The sequence below is a fragment of the Mauremys mutica genome, chromosome 10, assembly GCF_020497125.1.
Source record: "Mauremys mutica isolate MM-2020 ecotype Southern chromosome 10, ASM2049712v1, whole genome shotgun sequence".
Taxonomy (NCBI): Eukaryota; Metazoa; Chordata; order Testudines; family Geoemydidae; genus Mauremys; species Mauremys mutica.
This window is the reverse complement of record NC_059081.1, coordinates 24,796,121-24,816,874: the sequence shown is the minus strand read 5'-3', so window position 1 is coordinate 24,816,874 and position 20,754 is coordinate 24,796,121. Positions and strand designations below refer to the sequence as shown.

Sequence of the window (20,754 nt, the reverse complement as noted above, 5' to 3'; positions counted from 1 at the left end):
TATTTGTTAGGCTGCAGTGTCTCTGTCTATTCTCAGATGGTAAATTGCAGCGTAGAAGGAAATATTTCCCACAAGACATTTTCTCCCTCAAAAGCACAATGTGAGCTACAGACATCTCTAACTAAGTATGGATAGACACCAGACATTGGCTTCCTAAACTATAGGTGGCTGATGACAAGCATCTTAACCACTAGAGGCAGCAGTGGAAGGAGATAGCCCCTACCTCTTGAAAATCTTCATAATTTTTGTAGCATTAGATAATTAGATACTCTTATTTATTGAGATGTTGATCCTTGTTTGGGATTTCATTTCATGCAAAATACATGCAATAAAACTATGGGTGCTTCAGCAGTTTGAGCCTGGTTGATTCAGATAAATATAATACGAGTACTTGGAGTATTTTTTTGTGCATTAAACATACACAAAAGGTGAGCAGAGTGGAGAAGTATCAGAGGGGTAGCCGTGTTAGTCTGGATCTGTAAAAGCAACAAAGAATCCTGTGGCACCTTATAGACTAACAGACGTTTTGCAGCATGAGCTTTCGTGGGTGAATACCCACTTCTTCAGATGCAAGTGGGTATTCTTGCATCTGAAGAAGTGGGTATTCACCCACGAAAGCTCATGCTGCAAAACGTCTGTTAGTCTATAAGGTGCCACAGGATTCTTTGTTGCTTTTACAGAGTGGAGAAGATTCTTCTACATGGCTGAATGCCAGAAAAACTCAGAGCAGTCATTTCTGTGTCAACATTCAACTGGATGAATGCCGCTTACAGTTTACAGGGCGAGGGCACTTCTCATCATAGGCATGAACCATGCTGAGAAATTCTAAACAACAGAAATGAGACATCTTCCAGGATAATCCTATCTTAATATTTCCTGATGTAATAAGGCAGACATGGAGTAGATGACAGAGATTTTGTCTTTCCAGGGAGAAATTTACCAAGACTGGATCTGTAACAGCTTTCATTTTTGCTTAATAAATTCTAGCTATTTCAAAATATGTATTTACTAGTTATGAAGAAGGAAAAAGCCAACAGTGGTTTCTTTGGCATCCATACCAAATACTTAAATATTGAATTAGACCTTGATTTAGCAAGATACTTAGGCATCTGCTTAATGTTAAGCATATGTTAGTCCTATCAGTGGGAGAATTCACATGCTTAAAGTACCTTGCTAAATTGGGAATTTAGACTTTACAAAGAATTATTTTACATCTCATCTGGAATGAATTATACTTTTTTTTGGTTTAAGGTTTCTAACAAATGAGAACTTTTAACTAGAATTAATCCCATCTCTGAATGGTCTTGTAAATTTGGCAGCAATAACTGCATACAAACTCAAAAGGAACAAGCAGCTTGGCTCCATTTCTGCAGCAGGAGGTTGGGAGGTGGAACAGGAAACCAAAGACACTCTCCACCAACCCCTTCCAAACACAGAAACTTCTGAAAAGTTAGTTCTTTAAGTATGGGATGTAGCCACAGGAATCATTTTGTTAATTCTCTCCAAAACTGGTAGGCTGGACCTATGTATAGAGGTGTGATAATTGGATCCAAGAATCAGTAAAATTTGGGAGCTAGGAGGGAAGAGAAAGGGCAAAAAATTGAAAAATGCTAAGGCCAACTCTGAGCCCATATCCTGGTGATGGAAACAAAGCACCGCATCCTTCTGAGCAGATACAAGACTACTGCCAGCTCAGCCATACTGAAATAGCCATCTTTCAGTTTCCTTTCTATCATGCATTAGAGCTGGAATATTACTAGTATTTTGAGGGACAGCAAGAGATGTTTCCTCCTTTCTTGAATTACTTTTGAGACATCAGTCTGATGAGTGGAGATAGATTCCAGGGCAATTATCCATATTTGTTTAATGGCTGGAGCAATCAGTTATTCTATGTAATTTTAAAGGACAACCGGTTTTATTTCATAAGAAAAAAATCAAGGCAGACTCTCTAGTTTTATAACTAGAGACTACAAAGGTTTATAACTCTGTACTACAAAGGACAATAGTGTAGTGTTGTCTGAAATGTGCCTAACACATTTAGTGCTACATAAATAAGTAATAGCAGTCCCTGGCATCATGGTATTTTCAGACAAGCAAACTGTTCCAAAGGGCCAACCTTGTTACATAATTTTGTTGCTTTTCTCTCCAAATGTCTTGCCTAAGCTCCAGTTTGCTAATCTTCATTTTTGTGTTGTTTCTATAGAAAAGTGTTGAAAAGGCACGTTTTGCTCTGTCCTGGCACATACATTTAAGTTCTAGTAGTACTGGTAGCACCATGTTCTTTTACATCATTTTTTTCTGCCTTGCTGAAGTGGGAGGTATTCATACTTCATCTTGTGGTATACAGGAAGTATCCTTTGAAAGGAAGGTTTGTACTCTAGGGCCAGAATTTTCAAAATGTAAGTACTTAAAGCTAGGCACTTAAATCTATATTCAACCCCCTAAACAACTGACTTGATTTTCAGAGCGGCTGAACATTCCATAGGAATTGTGAGTGCTCTTTGCCTCCTTTAAAAACTTCTCCTTAAGCTTGAAAACTTTGGTCCCGAGTTCTACAGTGCCCGGCCCCATCTCTTTCTGAGGAAATGGTCCTGGACTCTTGCTTCTCATCTGGGATCTGAGCAAGTTCCAGAGCTTCATAATATTACAAATATTAATGAAGTACTCAATACAAATGCTGTTTGTGTAGAATACTTAAGTAACCGGCTGTGTAATATAACAGGAAGAGATCCAGAGCTGAGAAGCAGCAGAGCATAATAAATTAGGTTGTTTGTCTTGCAATAATGGAATGATAATTGTGATAATTTCAGAAGTCACTATCATTCTGCAGCATGAAGCCTTCCGTTAGCATCCTATTGTTTAAATATGTATGTGATATCTGAGAGTGACTTCTTGCTGAACAAAACTAAGCACAGCTACTGGCAGTGCTAGTTGGAAACTCCTTTACTACACCTGATGAAACTAAAAAACCCAAATGCTTGGATTAAGTCTCACTTGTTGCGGGGCCGCATGTTGTTCATGCAGCAAGTCTTGTCATGGGGAGGAGAAAGTCTGTTAATAGACAAAACCTTTTCAAAGTGTTTGGTCTGGGTTGGCAGATATGGGGCCCTTTGGAGTTTGTGTTTTTAATGATTTGTAAAGTATCTAGTAAAATAGTTATAGAAATATAAACATAGTTAATGACTAATGAGAAAATAATCTGAGGTTGCCATGGCTTTTCCCTTTCTATATTCCTCTGGCATGAGCACAGAGTATGATTTAATTGGGTTATCTAATTTTGCCTTATTAACCACCCCACACTGTTCTGTCATAAGAGTTTTGCTTCACCTGTTCCCATTATCACTGCAAATATAATACACATGCCCTGAGGCGCCTTGTCTGCATATGGGAAAGTGCCTAAATGACTTAGGCTTTTTCTAAGTGTTGTTATTTTCTAGAGCGACTTAGATGGTTTTGAAAACTGTAAATAAGTAAGAGTCTTGAAATTATACTGTTTCACTTTTAAAAAGGTGTATGTGGACTTTCCCAAGTTGGGATTGATTCCAAATTGATTCCAAAACTTTCATTGAGTTTGTTAGTATTTATTAGGATTAGGGCTGTCAAGCGATGAAAAAAATTAATCGCGATTAAAAAAAATTATTGTGATTAATTGCACTATTAACCAACAATAGACTACCATTCATTTTAAATATTTTTGGAAGTTTATTACATTTTCAAATATATTAATTTCAATTACAGCACACAATACAAAGTGTACAGTGCTCACTTTATATTAATTTTTTATTACAAATATTTGCATTGTAAAAAACAAAAAAATTGTATGAGGTGAATTGAAAAATACAAGTACTATAGTGCAATCTCTTTATCATGAAAGTTGAACTTACAAATGTAGAATTATGTACAAAAAACTTGCATTCAACATAAAACTTTAGCACCCTACAAGTCCACTCAGTCCTACTTTTGGTCAGCCAATCACTCAGACAAACAAGGTTGGTTACAATTTGCAGGAGATAATGCTGCCTGCTTCTTGTTTACAATGTCACCTGAAAGTGATAACAGGCATTCGCATGGCACTGTTGTAGCCAGTGTTGCAATATATTTACATACCAGATGCGCTAAAGTTTCATATGTCCCTCCATGCTTCAACCACCATTCAAGAGGACATGCTTCCGTGCTGCTGATGGGTTCTGCTTGATAAGGATCCAAAGCAGTGCAGACTGATCATCTGATTCAGATGCCATCATCTGAGTCAGATGCCACCAGCAGAAGGTTCATTTTCTTTTTTGGTGGTTCAGGTTCTGTAGTTTCTGCAACAGAGTGTTGCTCTTTTAAGCCTTCTAAAAGTGTGCTCCACACCTCATCCTTCTCAGATTTAGGACGTCACTTGTTCAGATTTTTAAACCTTGGTCGAGTGCTGTAGCTATTTTTAGAAACCTCACATTGGTACCTTCTTTGTATTTTGTCAAATCTGCTGTGAAAGTGTTCTTAAAATGAACATGTGCTAGGTTATCGTCTGAGACTGCTATAACATGAAATATATGCAGAATGTGGGTAAAACAGAGCAGGAGAAATACAATTCTCCCCCAAGGAGTACAGTCACAAATTTAATTGATGCATTATTTTTTTAATGAGCATCATCAGCATGGAAGCATGTCCTCTGGAATGGTGTTCGAAGCATGGAAGGGGCATACGAATGTTTAGCATATCTGGCATGTAAATACCTTGCAACGCTGGTTACAAAACGCATGTTCTCACTTTCAGGAGACATTGTAAATAAGAAGCAGGCAGCATTATCTCCTGCAAATTATACCCAACCAATATTGCAAATGTAGAAATACATCTGAAAATATTTAATAAATTTCAATTGGTATTCTATTGTTATAAGTGCGATTAATCATGATTAAAAATTAATTTTAATTGTGATTAATTTTTTTGAGTTAATCGCATGAGTTAACTGTGATTGATAGCCCTAATTAGGATTAAAAGCATTTTAGAATTTATTTATAAAAAATATTTGTCATAGGTTCTATGCATGGTAAACATCTGATTAAAGAAGAGTTTCCTTTAATACATGATTCCTGTAAATTACAATGTTATTTAAGTGCCAATATGTTCTAGGAGTCTTGAAATATCATATCTGCATTGTGATGGGTTCCCCCCGGGGTACTACCTGGAACTGGGGTACCACTGAGCCGCCTGACCCACCAACCTGGGCTCCCTCTGACATTGTACTGCTATGACAAGCTGCAAAGCCCACCAGTCTGCACTTTCACCAGTATTCATACAGGTAGGGACACACCCAGCTACAGTTACATGCAGGGCAGGCTCTCTAACCACCAGCTTCCCAGCCTGGGACCCCAGAGCAGTACTGGTCAAATCTGGCCAGTATATGGATTTAATACCCGGTCCGCCTCTCCCTCAGTGTGAAGAGAGCAATGCACACTTGTGGCAACCAAGCAGAATTTTCCCCAACCACTCCAGTCAAAGATCACTGGTTTAGATTAAAACAAAAACAAGTTAATTAACTGTAAGAGATTGTAATGGATAGCAAACAGATCAAAGCAGATTACCTAGCAAATAAACAAAAACTGTAAGCTAAGCTTAATATACTAGATAGCTTGGACATGAATCAGCAGACTTTCACATAGAAAACCTCTGAGTGCGACCCCCCCCCTTGTAAATTAAAAATGCTTTTTAATATATTTAACACCATTATAAATGCTGTTTATAATGCAAAACAGGGTTTAAGGTGGAGGCTGAAAACTCGCAACCCCTCATGTAATAACCTCGTGACCCCCTGAAGGGTCCTGGATCCCCAGTTTGAGAACCCCTGTCCTAAGGCATATTGGCTTCCCTAATGGCTCATTGCCCTGAACAGGCCTTTCCAACCAGCCATCTAGACTGAAAGCGTCTTGTCTAGTGGGTGGTACCCAGGTCTAACTATATTTGAAGTACAGATACATAGTCAGTATTTATAATTTCAGATACAAAAATGATACATCCATACAAATAGGATAATCATATTCAGGAAATCATAACTTTTTCAATGACACCTCACATGATTTATCTTGTACAAAATGCATCATATCATATCATAATAATATCACTATGAATAATATAGGGTGCAGTGTTACATGCATAACAGACTGCTCATCTAAGTGTAATTATCATACACTCCACCAGCCTTCTTTAAACTCCAAGCTTACAGACAACTTCCTCCCTAGCAGGCAAAAACCAAATACCAGTGATCAACTTGTTCATCTCATTCTGGATGCTATACATTTCTTATTGTTACCAATAATTGATTAGATGAATAGAGAGCACTTTCCCCCTGTTTGATAATTATTTGCAAGCCAGTACAAAGTTCCGTGAATATATGCAGTGTTCACTTAATAATTCAAGCAAACAAATTTCAGCCTGGAGGTTTGTCCTCTTTGACTCTTCTGTGCTACATGACCAGTCACACATCTCACATACCTAGCTGGATGTCTGTATCTTTTAAAATGAGTGACTAAAGAATAGTAAAAAGAACAGGAGTACTTGTGGCACCTTAAAGACTAACAAATTTATTGAAGCATGAGCTTTCGTGAGCTACAGCTCACTTCTTCGGATGCATAGAATGGAACACACAGACAGGAGATATTTATACATACAGAGAACATGAAATGGTGGAAGTATGCATACCAACAGGAAGAGTCTAATCAATTGAGATGAGCTATCGTCAGCAGGAGGAAAAAAACTGTTTGAAGTGATAATTAAGATGGCCCATAGAAGGTGTGAGGAGAACTTAACATAGGGAAATAGATTCAATTAATGTAATGACCCAACCATTCCCAGTCTTTGTTTAGACCACAGGTAATTGTGTCTAGTTTGCATATTAATTCGAGTTCAGCAGTTTCTCTTTGGAGTCTGTTTTTGAAGTTTTTTTGTTGCAAAATTGCCACCTTCAAGTCTGTCACTGAGTGGTTAGAGAGGTTGAAGTGTTCTCCCACTGGTTTTTGAATGTTATGATTCCTGATGTCAGATTTGTGTCCATTTATTCTTTTGCGTAGAGACTGTCCAGTTTGGCCAATGTACATGGCAGAGGGGCATTGCTGGCACATGATGGCATATATCACGTTGGTAGATGTGCAGGTGTACGAGCCCCTGATGGCGTGCCTGATGTGATTAGGTCCTATGATGGTGTCACTGGAATGGATATGTGGACAGAGCTGGCATCGGGCTTTGTTGCAAGGATAGGTTCCTGGGTTAGTGTTTATGTTGTATGGTGTGCGGTTGCTGGTGAGTATTTGCTTCAGGTTGGGAGGCTGTCTATAAGCGAGGACTGGCCTGTCTCCCAAGATCTGTGAGAGTGAGGGATCATCTTTAAGGATAGGTTGTAAATCCTTGATGATGCGCTGGAGAGGTTTTAGTTGGGGGCTGTAGGTGATGGCTAGTGGCGTTCTGTTATTTTCTTTTTTAGGCCTGTCCTGTAGTAGGTGGCTTCTGGGTACTCTTCTGGCTCTGTCAATCTGTTTTTTCACTTCAGCAGGTGGGTATTGTAGTTTTAAGAATGCTTGATAGAGATCTTGTAGGTGTTTATCTCTGTCCGAGGGATTGGAGCAAATACGGTTGTATCTTAGAGCTTGGCTGTAGACAATGGATCGTGTGGTGTGTCCGGGATGGAAGCTGGAGGCATGTAGGTGGTAAATACTCTTGCATGCACACAAACAAGAATATTCATACACAAACAATGTGAGTATTTATACAAAGAATAGTCAAAAACCTGTTTGTGTGAATGTTTGTCAGTCATTATTAGTAAGGAGTTCAAACATGTTGAAGTGAATGTAAGTTTGGAATTTGAAGAAGAAGAAGAAGAAGAAGAAGAAAAGCTCAGACACTGATTGTACAGCATTCAACAAGCCTGAATACCTTTTGGCTGCCTGCTCTGAACTGCCATAGCTATTGCTGGCATACTGTGACTGCCTCAAGCCATGACAGCCAATGATGATAGACTAGCTAGTGGAGTATCTTTAAACAAATCTTCTATTAATGATGATTCCCCAGGGAAAGTTGTATAATGAGAGAAAATGCTTTCCTTTGAACAGTTTTCCTTGAACCAGTTGTTTCTGAAAGCTTTTTGCAGATGCTTGGATCATGCTTTTTCAGGAATTAGAGACACAGGAGAAAAAGGGCAGGATTTCCAGAATTTGTTTGTGATTAGCAAGACTGAAAGGAAAGTTAGCTTTAGTAGTGCATCAACTGTGGCAGCAACTATGTGACTTTAGCTTGCTGATAAAAATCATGGCAGTCTGCAATGGACACTAAACTCAGGAATTATCCCAGTAATCTGGCTGCCTGTCACTTTCACGGCCTTTTTCTAATGTTTTTTACAATGTTGCCTGACACTTTTATTACAAATGTAACAGATTTTCTTTGGAAACAATTTACAAAATACAGTGTTCATCCTGACATTCATATGACATATGCTGTGACCAAGGGTGAAAGTAACTTAAAAGATTTACCGGTACGCCAGAGTCCTGGGCGGGGATGTGGCCTCAGCTGGAAGAGGTGGGGCCTTTCAGGATTTAAAGGCCCTGGGGCTGCGGCTGGGAGCCCCAGGGCCTTTAAATCACCCTGGAGCTCCCAGCTGCAGAGGCAGCTGGGAGTCCCAGGCAGGGACGGCTCTAGCAATTTCGCCGCCCCAAGTACGGCGGCACGCCGTCGCTCTGCCAGTCGCTGGTCCCGCGGCTCCGGTGGACCTCCCGCAGGCGTGCCTGCGGATGCTCCACCGAAGCTGCGGGACCAGCGGACCCTCGGCACGCCTGCGGGAGGTCCACTGGAGCCGCCTGCCGCCCTCCCGGCGACCGGCAGAGCGCCCCCCACGGCATGCCGCCCCAAGCACGCGCTTGGGGTGCTGGGGCCTGGAGCCGCCCCTGGTCCCAGGGCTCAGGGGCGAATTAAAGGACCCGTGGAGCTCCAGGTCCTTTAAATCACCGCAGGAGCCCGGCTGCCGGAGCTCCGGCGGCGCTTTAAAGGGCCCGGGACTCCCCGCAGCAGCAGGAGCCCTGGGCCCTTTAAATCACCGCCGCGGAAGACAGTCCAGTCCGGCACGGTGCACTGGCTCTTGCCGGTATGCCATACCGTACTGGCTTACTTTCACCTCTGGCTGTGACCTTCAGTGCGGATCTGTCAGATTAGGACACAACAAAGGCATCTTTCTTGTGTTTGTCTGAGATCACTTGAATGAGTTTTCTCTGGAGGGGAAATCCCCAAGTTCTACGGGTCCTGGGCAGAAGCTCTTATCTCATTTCCTGCAAAAGAGCCAATGAATACAACAAGAATTATTCTCTGGAGAGCAGGCTGTAGCAATTTCTCTCTTGATAACAGTCAATGATAGTGCTGAGTATAGATAAAATAGATGTTCCGCAGTATGTTTAGGTTCAAAAGAGTATTAAGACAGCTGCTTGAGGTAATTAGAAAGTTGCATTAGTGCTACTAAAAGAATTAACTGAAAGAATCAAGAATGAAATATCCCTAGGAGAGCACACATCAGTGAGGATAACTGGAAAGTCTGATGAAAGAAAGCAGATATTCCTAAGAGAATTGCTCGAGATATGTAAAAAATAGAAGCCCATGTTGAATTCCATTTGAGTTATAAGTTGTCAAATAACTGTAGATCCAACATGAGACCATAGGACACTGACATGAGTATAAAAACTTCACACTTAATAGTATCCCATGAAAGGATTTCAGTGCATACCCTGCCTTAAGAGGGCTTGGCTAGTTTTGCACCTAAACTCTGCAAGAGCAATAATTAGTTTTTATTGCAGTATTTTTTTCTTTACCATTCTGAAAGGATTATCTAACTAGAATATTAAATAATATTTTTGTGATGTGTAATTAAAATAGATCATCATAGTTTGCAAATGGCTTAATAGCAATTTTTCATACCATTTTAATTGATATTACAATTGAATCATTAAGATAATTATGAATAAAACCGCACTTTTATGGATTAAATTGGATTAAATCCCATTTGGGGGAATTCTAGTTTCCATGAAAGACTTTTTAGAGGCAGCTGCAGTGTAGGCAGGTGCTGAGTAAGCTTCGTCATACAGGTCTGCCAACAGATCTCTCTTCAGACCTGTAACCATCTTGCTATTCAAGTCTTGGGTCTCTTCTGAACTGAAGCTGCCAACTGTAATAAATTCTGTTGTGATTTTATGATATGGACAAATATGTAACGGACACTCTAAACTGAGAACGCTAAGCTCATTTCATTTGTGAGAAGCCTGATTTGAACCAGGTCCTTGAGTAGTGAGAGACTAGTGAGGGAATTCTTAGTATTTCATTGTGCATTTTACCTGCTTTAATTTCTATACAATAGACTTCAGTCTGCATGGATTAAAAAGAAATGATAAAGGTTCATTAGCTTTTACATTGCTGAGAGAGGGAGGGAGGGAACCAGAAACTGAACACATGACTAAGTAAAAGTCCTCCCAACATGTATGGCATATTTATCTACTAGATTTTTTCTATTAGGTCATAGAGCATACATTGTTATGTGTCACCAGACTATTACTGAAAATTAGAAATTCTAAAAAACAAATCTAAAAAGCAGATTCTTACATGGTTAGGGAACGAAAATCTAGACATGCCTGGTCTTTCATGGTATCCTGTGTTTATTCTGGACAAAATGCCCCCAAACAATGCATATATTATAAAGAACACACTCTTGCTCCTTCTGATGGCTGGTGACCATATTATCCTGTCCTATATAAATGAGGAATGTTGTCTATTACATGTTCAGGTAAATTTGCCTTCTCTACATCCTTGCACCATGTATTAGCATACAGAGGTCTACTTTTGCTGTGAGTATCATCTCAGTTACAGTGAACCTTGTTGTTTCAGGTCTCTTGTGATGTTGAAGTAATGGAGAGAGAAAAAAGGTAAATCAGAAGGATGATGCTCATTATTGCCTTCAGGATTCTCTCACAGCCATTTCAAAACAATGCTGGCTAAGTACCACTGCTTTCTCATTTATTTGAAGAATTCTGTGTCAGAGTTGTGCTTAATGACACAAAGATTCAAAGAATCAGAAAGTCAGAGTGGACAATGGCATTAGAATAAGTAATAAGGGGGTTCATTAATGAGGCAATTTAGGAAGGTAAAGGGAGACTTAATGGATGTAAGTATAGCGAGGCAAGGACTACCTAGTCTGGTAATAGTCTCTCTCTCTCTCTCTCTCTCTCTCACACACACACACATGCGCACGTGCAGAGTGATGGAGATAAAAGAGAAGGGACTGAGAATGACATTGGAAAAATGGAGAGGGAGAAAGAGAAAAAGATATTAACAATGAAGAAATACAGGCAAGGTGGAAAGGAAGGAAGTGCTCAAAGAAAGCAATTTCTTAGCAAGTTTTTTTTGGAAATAAAGACATGTTGCATAAGACGAGGACATGATCTATCTCCTCTGCCATTCAATTCAGCTTGCAAACTGACTCTTCATTGATGTAAATTAACACATTTTATTTTATTTCACCAAATGTTTTTAAACAGCATCTGTCCTAGGTCAGAACTACTTATATACAAACAATTAAAATATGCACAGGCAGAACAAAAAAATCTAAAATATGATGACAGGCCTGAGAGAATGAACCCCTAAATCACAATATATAAATTGCCCAACCAGATAACCTCCAGCTGAACACCCCAAATCCCTTAATCTACCACTTCAGCAAAAGCCTAGGGAAACTGATATGCTTTGCAGGATTTTTTTTTTTAAGGTCAATGAATTTGGGCTGTGCTGGCCAGTGGCCAGTCAGTGGGAAAGCTACTCTCTGGCGCCTCTTAGGCAGGAAGGCTCCTCTGCCCATTGTGAGTGACTGCAGGTGTGTCACTGGGCCTTGTGGGCTATGATATTGAAGGCATTTGCTAGATCTAAAAAAAATCACCATGGACTCTTAATCCTCATTCATCACTAGGAGGAGATCACATGCCACATTTGATCAGTTTGTTGCGTGACATTGGCAATAATCAACAAATGTCTCAAAATCACTGGCTCTTAATTTGTGCACGTCTCCTATCAGTATGTCCATTAAAACATATAAATCGTTACCAAATGCCAACATTTATAATGGAACTAAGCTCCAAACCCTAATTACAGACAAAGCAAATTATCCCTTCCTGTAAAGGTAAGGAAACCAGATCCTATACTTACCTCCCCTCCACAGTCAGGACTCTACACACCTCCTCCTACACAATCATGGTCCCTAACATAGTTTCCCCCTATGATTAACTTTTTCTCCCCCTTTCTGCATTTCCTTCTTGATTCTCATTCCACTCCCTCCATTCTCTGCCATTCTTTGTCCTTCAGTTCCTTTTGTGATGGGGTGTCAGATCTTCTCTTTTCCCTCCAGGTGGTGGGAGGGTAGGAGGAGAGGAAGGTGGAGAGGGGACTCCTGACCGGATACCTCTTTTCACATCAGGTACTACTGCTCCTGCCCTCCTGGCCTCAAAACTCCCCAGATTCACTTGCTTGGTGAATTTCACCATTCATTGAGAAGAGAGGAGGAAGAGGGGGTGAGGATAGGTTCATCCTTAAGCTGTAAGGAGGGACATGTTCTCTCTTCTCCTAACAGAGCAGGGACAGCTGTACTGCCTGTGATCTAAACTTTAACCCTGATATTATGGGTTAAAAATAGCATAATGGGAAAAACTGAAGAGAGTTTGAGAAGTCTCCATTGGGAATTTTTGCAGCAGGAACAAACTAGGAAATGAGCCTGTGTTTGAAGAGGTGTGGTTTTTGTTTACACGCTTGAGGATTAGATGAAGGACCCAGTACATCAGTGCTTCAATTAGTCTACTTCTGTTAACTTCCCCACTGACTTCACTGTCAAATGCATTTATTTTATAATCCAGGACCACAGCCAGTCTTAGTCAATTCAGAGCTCTTCCTTTTCTTCCACACGAGCTTTGCAAGAGCTGATCTTTCAGCTGTCTGTTTGCTGATGGTCTGCTGGTGCTGTGCCAAATAGTCTGTGAGGCGTCATCCTGTTCTTCTTAAGCATGAAGCATCATAGCTCTTCTGAGGCCAAATACATTTTTATAATGAATCAGTCTCTAAAATCTTAGCAATCTATGACTGTAAATGATTTCTTTGGAGGTGCACAGTCAAGGTGTGTATGTTTTATTAATTATGTTGGGGCTCAATTAAGCATCTTCCCAGGCTGATGCAACAGGGGAGGGAAGATGGAAGCACATCTTTGAGCATCAGTACCGAGAGATGCAATACCTTTGGAAGGAATATTGTCTCCTGAATTTCTGGGAGAGAAAGCATTTGCAAAGTAGATTTTGCTGCACCTTGAATGTGTTTACTCCCCCCGCCCCGCCAATCTTCCATTCACAGTGTAGGCATTCTGGCATGCAGGGAGTAGGGCCATGCCAAAAATGGGAGCACTGCGCGCACAGTTAACTAGCCCCCTACTTTGCACATCAATGTTCTGGAAAACAGATCATGCCCGATACCTCCATGCATCTATGGGTCAAGTACTTGGTGCCAGTACAATACACTATGCAGGGGCAGCACGCAGTAATTAGCTCTTAATGTGTTGCCCTGTTTGGAATATTTTATTTACAGTCTGAAAAATTCATTATTTTCCCTACTGATGTTTCCCTTTTGGCAAGCTTCACTATTTCTTTCTGTTTCGAGAAGAGATGGAAATTAAAATAGCTGTTTTGTTTTGTTTACTTCAGTGTGTCTTCACCAGCATGGGCACAGCTTTTGGAATACAACCTGTTTAACTGCTGCAAGGCAACACAGGGAACATGTGAGTGTAAAATATTTTGTGGCGGTCTTACTACAATTGGGAGGACTGGGGCAGCAGCAGAGGAGGGATCAAGTAAGAGTGGCATGGGTTAAGACTGCCTGGGGCATGCAGTAATGATGAGGAACATAAGGCAAAGGTTTATTTGAAACATGGTTCTTATCAGTGGGTCTTATTTAACCGCATTGCCATAGAAGATGGGCACCGCATCACCTTTAATGAATTTATCCTCACAACACCCTTGTTAGGTAGGGCAGTCTATACATAGGGAACTGAGGCACCGACAAGATAAGTGACTTGAGTTCAAGGTCACAGACAAGATCTGCAGTAGAGGAGGGACTTGAACCCAGGACTCCCAACTCCTGGGCTAATGCCGTAACCACTGTACCTGCCTTCTTTTCTAGCCCTTTTTTTAAAAACAAAGATGCCAGAAAGTCAGACCTGTATCTTCAGAATATGCCCTCTGGCACATTGAATATTGTCGCCCATGATTTGAAGATCCTTTCTCAGGATATGACATGGCTCATGAGACCCCTGGGCCTCTGCTTTATCTGGAGCACCCACTCTTCTGTGCTTAGTATTGGACCCACTGTTTATAGTCACTACACTACCTTAGAAACAAATTCAAATCCCAGAGTGTCCCAACAGTTCCTTGTGCTCAGGTCTGAAAATTCCTTGGTGAGTCAATTATCCACCACTCTCCTCTGGTCCCCATCTTGGCCCTAGTAAAACTTAACTTTATCAGGAGCAACTTACCTAAAACCTACTTGCACTCATCCTTAAGAATGTGTAGAGCCATAAATACCACTTGCACCTGTTGTTGAGGATACAACAGCTCAATTTAGTTGTGCAGACTCTTTGAAAATGTAGCCCTGATTGTAAGAATTTTAGTGGGTTTCACAGCTTTTTTTCTTTATTATTGTGCAGTACTGTGTAATTACTCATTTACAATAACTTAAAAGGTAGTTAAAACTTACTTAAAAGGTAGTTATTTTCCTGTCATGTTCCATTCAGTTATCATACAAAATCTTTTAATTTTACTTGACCTAAGTAAGGGTAGAAGTGCACGAATTTGTGGTGGGAACTCTAACTGAACTGTCTTGTTTTTCCACTTTACATTTTGTCTCATATATGTTTTGACCTTTATGTAACAATTCAAGTTTGGGTTTTTTTATATTTTATCCATCAAATGATAAAGTTATTTTAGTTTCTACAATGAAATTGAAATCCTCTAAACATTTTTATTTGTTAGCTTGATGCTTTTTTATTTTTATAATTTCCTGGAACATAAATTTGGAGTAAAAGCCCTTCTGGCCTGCTTAGGATTTTATTTCAGTCCAACCTGGAATACTTACACAAGTAGATATGGATAGGCAGGATGATAGAAATTTTGTGACCATTGACTTCCTGTCTTGCTTGTGCTGGTACATTAGCCTTTATCAAAGTTGGAAGAGCAGTTACAACATAGCCATTGTAGGTATTAGATCGATAGCTGGCAAACAGCCTGAAGGTCAGATAAAGTACTTAGGCAGGCAGTTTGCCAGGCTAAAGAGATGTCAAGAAAATCAATTAGACTCTAAAGAAAGAGCAGCTAGCTAACTAAAAAATTCAATCTTGAAAGTCTCTCTATATTTCAAAGGTGGCTTATTAGTGTTAGCAATATCTTTATCTCTTTAATGAAATTACATTTGCTAAGCGATTAAAACCAGACTCGAGTCATACAAGGCTAATGCAAAAATGATTGTAAACACCTGTACAATACCAGATTAAATCTCTATCAGTTGTAGCTATTTCTAATCAAGCTACTTTCAGGGTACAACATTACATCACATTCGATTAATTTGTTCTCCCCTCTTATTGATTACTTTACCTATGCATTTGGCGTGCCTAAGTACTTTCTCAGTTGAGTGGTAATGGAAAGCATAGACTTAGAGTTTGTCTAGTGGTGCCAGGTAGTTTACTTAGGAAATTATAGCTGGCTGCTTGTAGTCAATAAATAGATGGGAAATTCAGAACTGATTGTTTTTATACTCTCTTCTGCCCTATCACCACAGCAAAAGAAATTAGCACAAAACTCACTGAGTAGTGGGTAGAAATATTATTACAATGTATAGGTATTTCCTATCAAAACCTTTTGTTATTAAAGGCTTTCTCTCAAATATTGGATAGATGACATGACAATATTTCTATAATACCTCTGTGACCATTCCTGCGAATATTACACAAGACAGAAAGGCTATAAGGATTTACAGTAGTAGAACAACTCCTTTAGAACATACAGTATTTCTACACAATTATGTTTGGCACTTAGGTATTTCTTAAGTGAGAAAAATGTTGCTACATATTGCTACCCAAAGGAAAAACTGTGCCATTTATTCCTTACTTAAGTACTGGCAAAATGTATAACACCCTCCTGCCAGCCAATCATTCTGCACATAGCTTGAGTAATCAGGCTTGGCACAGAGATTTCCAAGGAAATTGTGGATGTAGGAGTGTAAGTTAGCAGGTAGGCCATAGGACTGCAGAGCAGCCTTTTTGTATCTCTACTGTAGATCAAGCCATTGCCATGCTGCACCATTTATACAAAGTATAACTGAAGATACAGAAGCCTGGCTTACGCCCAACCCTTACATGCTGGAAGCTGCTACCCATATATGCCAAAGTCTAGAAGCTGAAGGAAAACAAGCTTGGAATAGAAATAAGGTAATAATTGGAGATATACCAATCTCCTAGAACTGGAAGGGACCTTGAAAGATCATCGAGTCCAGCCCCCTGCCTTCACTAGCAGGACCAATTTTTGCCCCTGATCCCTAAGTGGTCTTCTCAAGGATTAAACTCACAACCCTAGGTTTAGCAGGCCAATGCTCAAACCACTGAGCTATCACATTTTTAACAGCAAGGGTATAATAACAACACCTAGCTCTTATATAGTGCCATTCACCAATCAATCTCATGGCACTTTACAAAGGAGGCCAGTATCATTATCCCCACTTTACAGATGTGGAAACTGAGGCCCAAGGCAGTGAAGTGACTTATCCAAGGTCATACAGCAAGGCAGTGGCTGAACCTGGAATAGCACCCAGGTAGGATTTTGTCCCTAGTATATGGTACAGAGAACCTGTAAGCTGTTTCATCCTGCCACTTCCTGGAATGCATTCCTCCATGGACCTAAGTACACGAGGGTGTGGCATAAAGGTTTTATCAGCATGCATTTGGAATGGTTATTCTGTTGGTCATCCAGAAAGATGTTTGCTAATGAGTCTGCTGTATGCTTATTGTTAGAAGGTAAATCAATTTTAGAGAAAAGTCCAGGTTTGTCCTTGTATGCACAATCCTATCTTATACTACATGAATAGATACTATCTAAATTAATTAGCTTTGTAATATGTATCCATTAATATGAAGGAAGAAAACTCCAAGGAGAAAGCTAAAACATAGGGCTTTTGCAGTTTAGCAAAACAGGAGTGATAATGATTTGAGAACACACTACGTGGAATCTTGGGGTAGCATTTGAAGAGAAATATGTAGCTTCCTCTTCCTTCACCAACAGCAAGTGAAGGGCTGCTAACTGACATGAATCTCAGGGGGAAAAAAGGTGCCATTATTTTTTTCCTACTTCCACACCTTCTAGTTTACATTATTTCTTTTTGATTGATAAAGAAAATAAATATAAGCTCCTGTACTAAAGTTTTGAGACTATGCACTCATTCATATCAGTATACAAAGCAATACATCTGCCCTATGAAGATATTAGAAGCTAAATAACTTCCTTTTTGATTGTGAACTATATGAAGACAAGAAATCCAACATTTAGAAACAAAAAATACTCTTGAAACTGTCAAAGAAACATTACAGCATATAGTTAAAACAGTCCTTACGTTCTGTTCAGAAGCTTAGCAGATGACTGGGGAACTAAAGTGAAGTGTATGGGTAAACCAGACACAAAAATAGCAACAGTAGGAATCTGGGCCAACACAGAAAAAAATAAATACAGCTTTCTTGCCATGACTATCTGATTAAGGGCTTCAGCTCTTTCTTCCCATTGTGTTCACATTCCTGTTTAGATGTGCTGTTTGATGTCACCCAGTGATGCCATCATATGTCATTATGCTTTAATATATCCAGGTTCTACTCTGTGTTCTGCGGCTTTTCTCAGATGCAAATGGATATATTCAGTTCCACTACTGCTTAAGTAGCATAGGGACTTACTACTGTAAGTCTACTCAAATGAAATCTGCTACTTCTTCCCATTGCCCAGTGACTGGGGCACTTTCCTGCAAAGTTCAAATCCTTTCTCTGCATCAGGCAAAAGGGAAAATTGAATGCAGGTCTCTAATATGCTAGGTGAGTGCCCTAATCACTGGGCTAAGCTCATTAGGGGGGAGGTGTTACTTCCTCTGGCCTTGTTGTGAATCCTTTGCTTGCTTTGGTCAAAAGACCTGAAAGTCAAAACAGAATTTTTTGGCTCAAAATGTTTTGTTTTAAAAATTTTTCCTGTCAGTAATGTCAAAACACCTCAACTCATTTCAATTTGAATTTTTTTTGGCGTTTCAATTCATTAAATTTTTTTGAATTTTTGTTGTTGTTGTTGTTTTAGGTTTGACCCAAAAAGATTATTTTTTAAAACTGCCAGCAAATTGAAAAATCCATTATTTGCCCAGATCTAGTAATAATCCGCAAGAAACACTCCTGTATTGAATACCAACGCATATTAATTTATTGGGGTAAAATTGAGATAAAATTGATTTGTAAGCTTAAATCAAATATTTTTATCTACTCACCAATAAGTGAGTCTAAGGAATATAGCTATAGGATAGAACTGATCCAGTTTTGGTCTTGACTGTTTTCTAGGATTCAAGTGCCTAAATGTATCTGCTCCTGGGACTGGCTTTCTGAAGAGGTCAGGCACCCAGCCTGCCTCTGACAGGCTCTGCTAAAGAGACTAAGCCAACCCATATCCACCTGTGTGGAAGGTTAATTGGATAAGTAGCTGAGAGAGATTGAGAGAATCTAAACAGAAAGAGAAGAGAAGGTAAAGCTCTCCAACCAGGGGCAGACCTTGAGTAAGCAAGGGAAAGACTGCAGTGCTTTCCAGGCAGCTGAGAAGTCTGAGGCCTTACAGCAGAAGGAGCTGCTGTTGGAAATCAGAGACTGTTATTTTGGGACTTTTAAGTTTTGCCCGAGCTCTGAGGTAACAGCCTTTAAACCACTGTGCAAGTGCCTCTTTCAGAAAGCCTTATTAAATGGAGATCTACTGCTGTAAAATAGTGTGTTTGGCTTCTCTTTGACCAGGCTGTTAAAGTGACCTGATTCTTACCGCACCAAGGGAGAAACCGAGGCAAGCCACAACAGAGCCACGCTCAACCACCAGGAAGTGCTCAGGAGGTGATAGTGACCTTTTCAACTGTCAGACCGAGAATATAGACTAAATGGCTATCCTTATCCTGCAGTTAGGGCAATCATTACTCATGCTGCCTTTAGCAAAACTAAACAGCTAAAATATAAAATCTGGGGAACTCTTTCTATAAGCATCCATTTAATGTGTTGTGTATTTGCTGGATTAACTCAACTTCACTAAGAAATAGCTTGATTATTGGATTCTGTCAGCTGTAGATAAAGAACATATTTATCTTCTAGGATAGGAAGCAGGTATTTTAAGGCTACAGCATTCATAACAAAAGGGGCCACCTTTATGGCTTTGGAAATCTGATTACATGAGCTTAAATGGGAAAGCTTGGCTAGCTTAAGAGGGATTTAGTCAGCTGTTGTATTAAAAACTTCATGCTAACTCTTTCCAACACAGAATTGCTAGTGATAAGTCAACTAGTGAATACTGCATATATTCCTGATTTTCCAGCACCAACTGCTTTGTGTGTAATTCAGCTTTGCACAGTATCATGGTTGGTTTGGGTGGTGTCTGCTGCTGAACTTCATCAGTGATCACAAAGCTACAAGAATAGACATGAGAATATTAAATAAGACTTTGCTATCTAGTCAATATTGACATAGCAGAAAATAACCATTGATCTCCAAAAAGCAAGATGGGATTAGATACAGCACCACTATGTTTGAATGTCTCAATCTACAGTAAAACATACATAATTTATCTTTTTTATTCTCATAGCCCTAAAGAAGCGTCAGTCACGGACCAGGAGCCCATTGTGTTAGGTGCTGTACAATCACAGAACTAAAAGACAGTTGCTGCCAATGTTAGATAATGTTGTTTAGCTAACATTTATATTTTAGGGGGAAAAAGATATAAGGCTCTTGTAGTACCAATTATGTCATTTATTGGCTGCTCTGTTACCTATTTGGTAACATACGATGTTGCCATATGATACCAATGTGGTTTTTTTTTTAAATATTTATTGAGATTTAAGTAATAAGAAACACCCATAGAGAAAGCGCTATGCACCCTTATCACTAAACTTAAAATCAGAGAAGTTTACCATCCAGCAGCAAAAAAGAAGCATATACAAGTAATGAGTTAACTTAGCTTGGCAGTAAACCAAAGCAGTAAAACAGATGCTTTAATCACTCAAGGAACCCACCTCTCAGCCTTCCAAGACCCCTGTCAAATAAATGATTTTTGCAGCATGCTTGGAAGGTCATCGGGTTCTGGCTATTTCAGACCAAATGGGTGAAGCAAGTTCCAGCAGCTCTTTTTTTTAGAATGAGATCCAGCTGAAACTTCTCTGCTGCCTGCAGATGTGGCAGTATGTCATGAGGGAGAGATGTTTTCTCAGGTAAGCAGGTCCCAGGCCATTTAGGAATTCATAGGCCATGACCAATACCTTAAAGTATGCCCACAGACAAAGAGGTAGCCAGTGCAGATCTCAGAGTACTGGAACTAAATTTAATGTAGTTGCATTCTTGATCATAGAGAGGGTAGCCAGCAGTACCATTTATTTTTTCCCTCATCACCTCAGAATTATGATTTTAAT

General features: G+C 39.7%; 2 long non-coding RNA genes across 2 annotated transcripts in view; one reads left to right on the top strand and one right to left on the bottom strand.

The window, feature by feature from the left end:
• Window positions 1-17,861, bottom strand: part of LOC123378214 — a 29,299-nt gene extending 11,438 nt beyond the window's left edge. Inside the window, exon 1 of the long non-coding RNA XR_006582512.1 lies at window positions 17,689-17,861. This is a non-coding gene — a long non-coding RNA (uncharacterized LOC123378214). The remainder of the gene's footprint in view (window positions 1-17,688) is intronic.
• An 87-nt stretch (window positions 17,862-17,948) lies between these two features.
• LOC123378212 lies at window positions 17,949-19,772 on the top strand. Its single transcript, XR_006582509.1, has 3 exons — window positions 17,949-18,154; window positions 18,662-19,001; window positions 19,103-19,772. It is a non-coding gene; the product is annotated as an uncharacterized LOC123378212 (long non-coding RNA).
• Window positions 19,773-20,754: the final 982 nt, after the last annotated feature.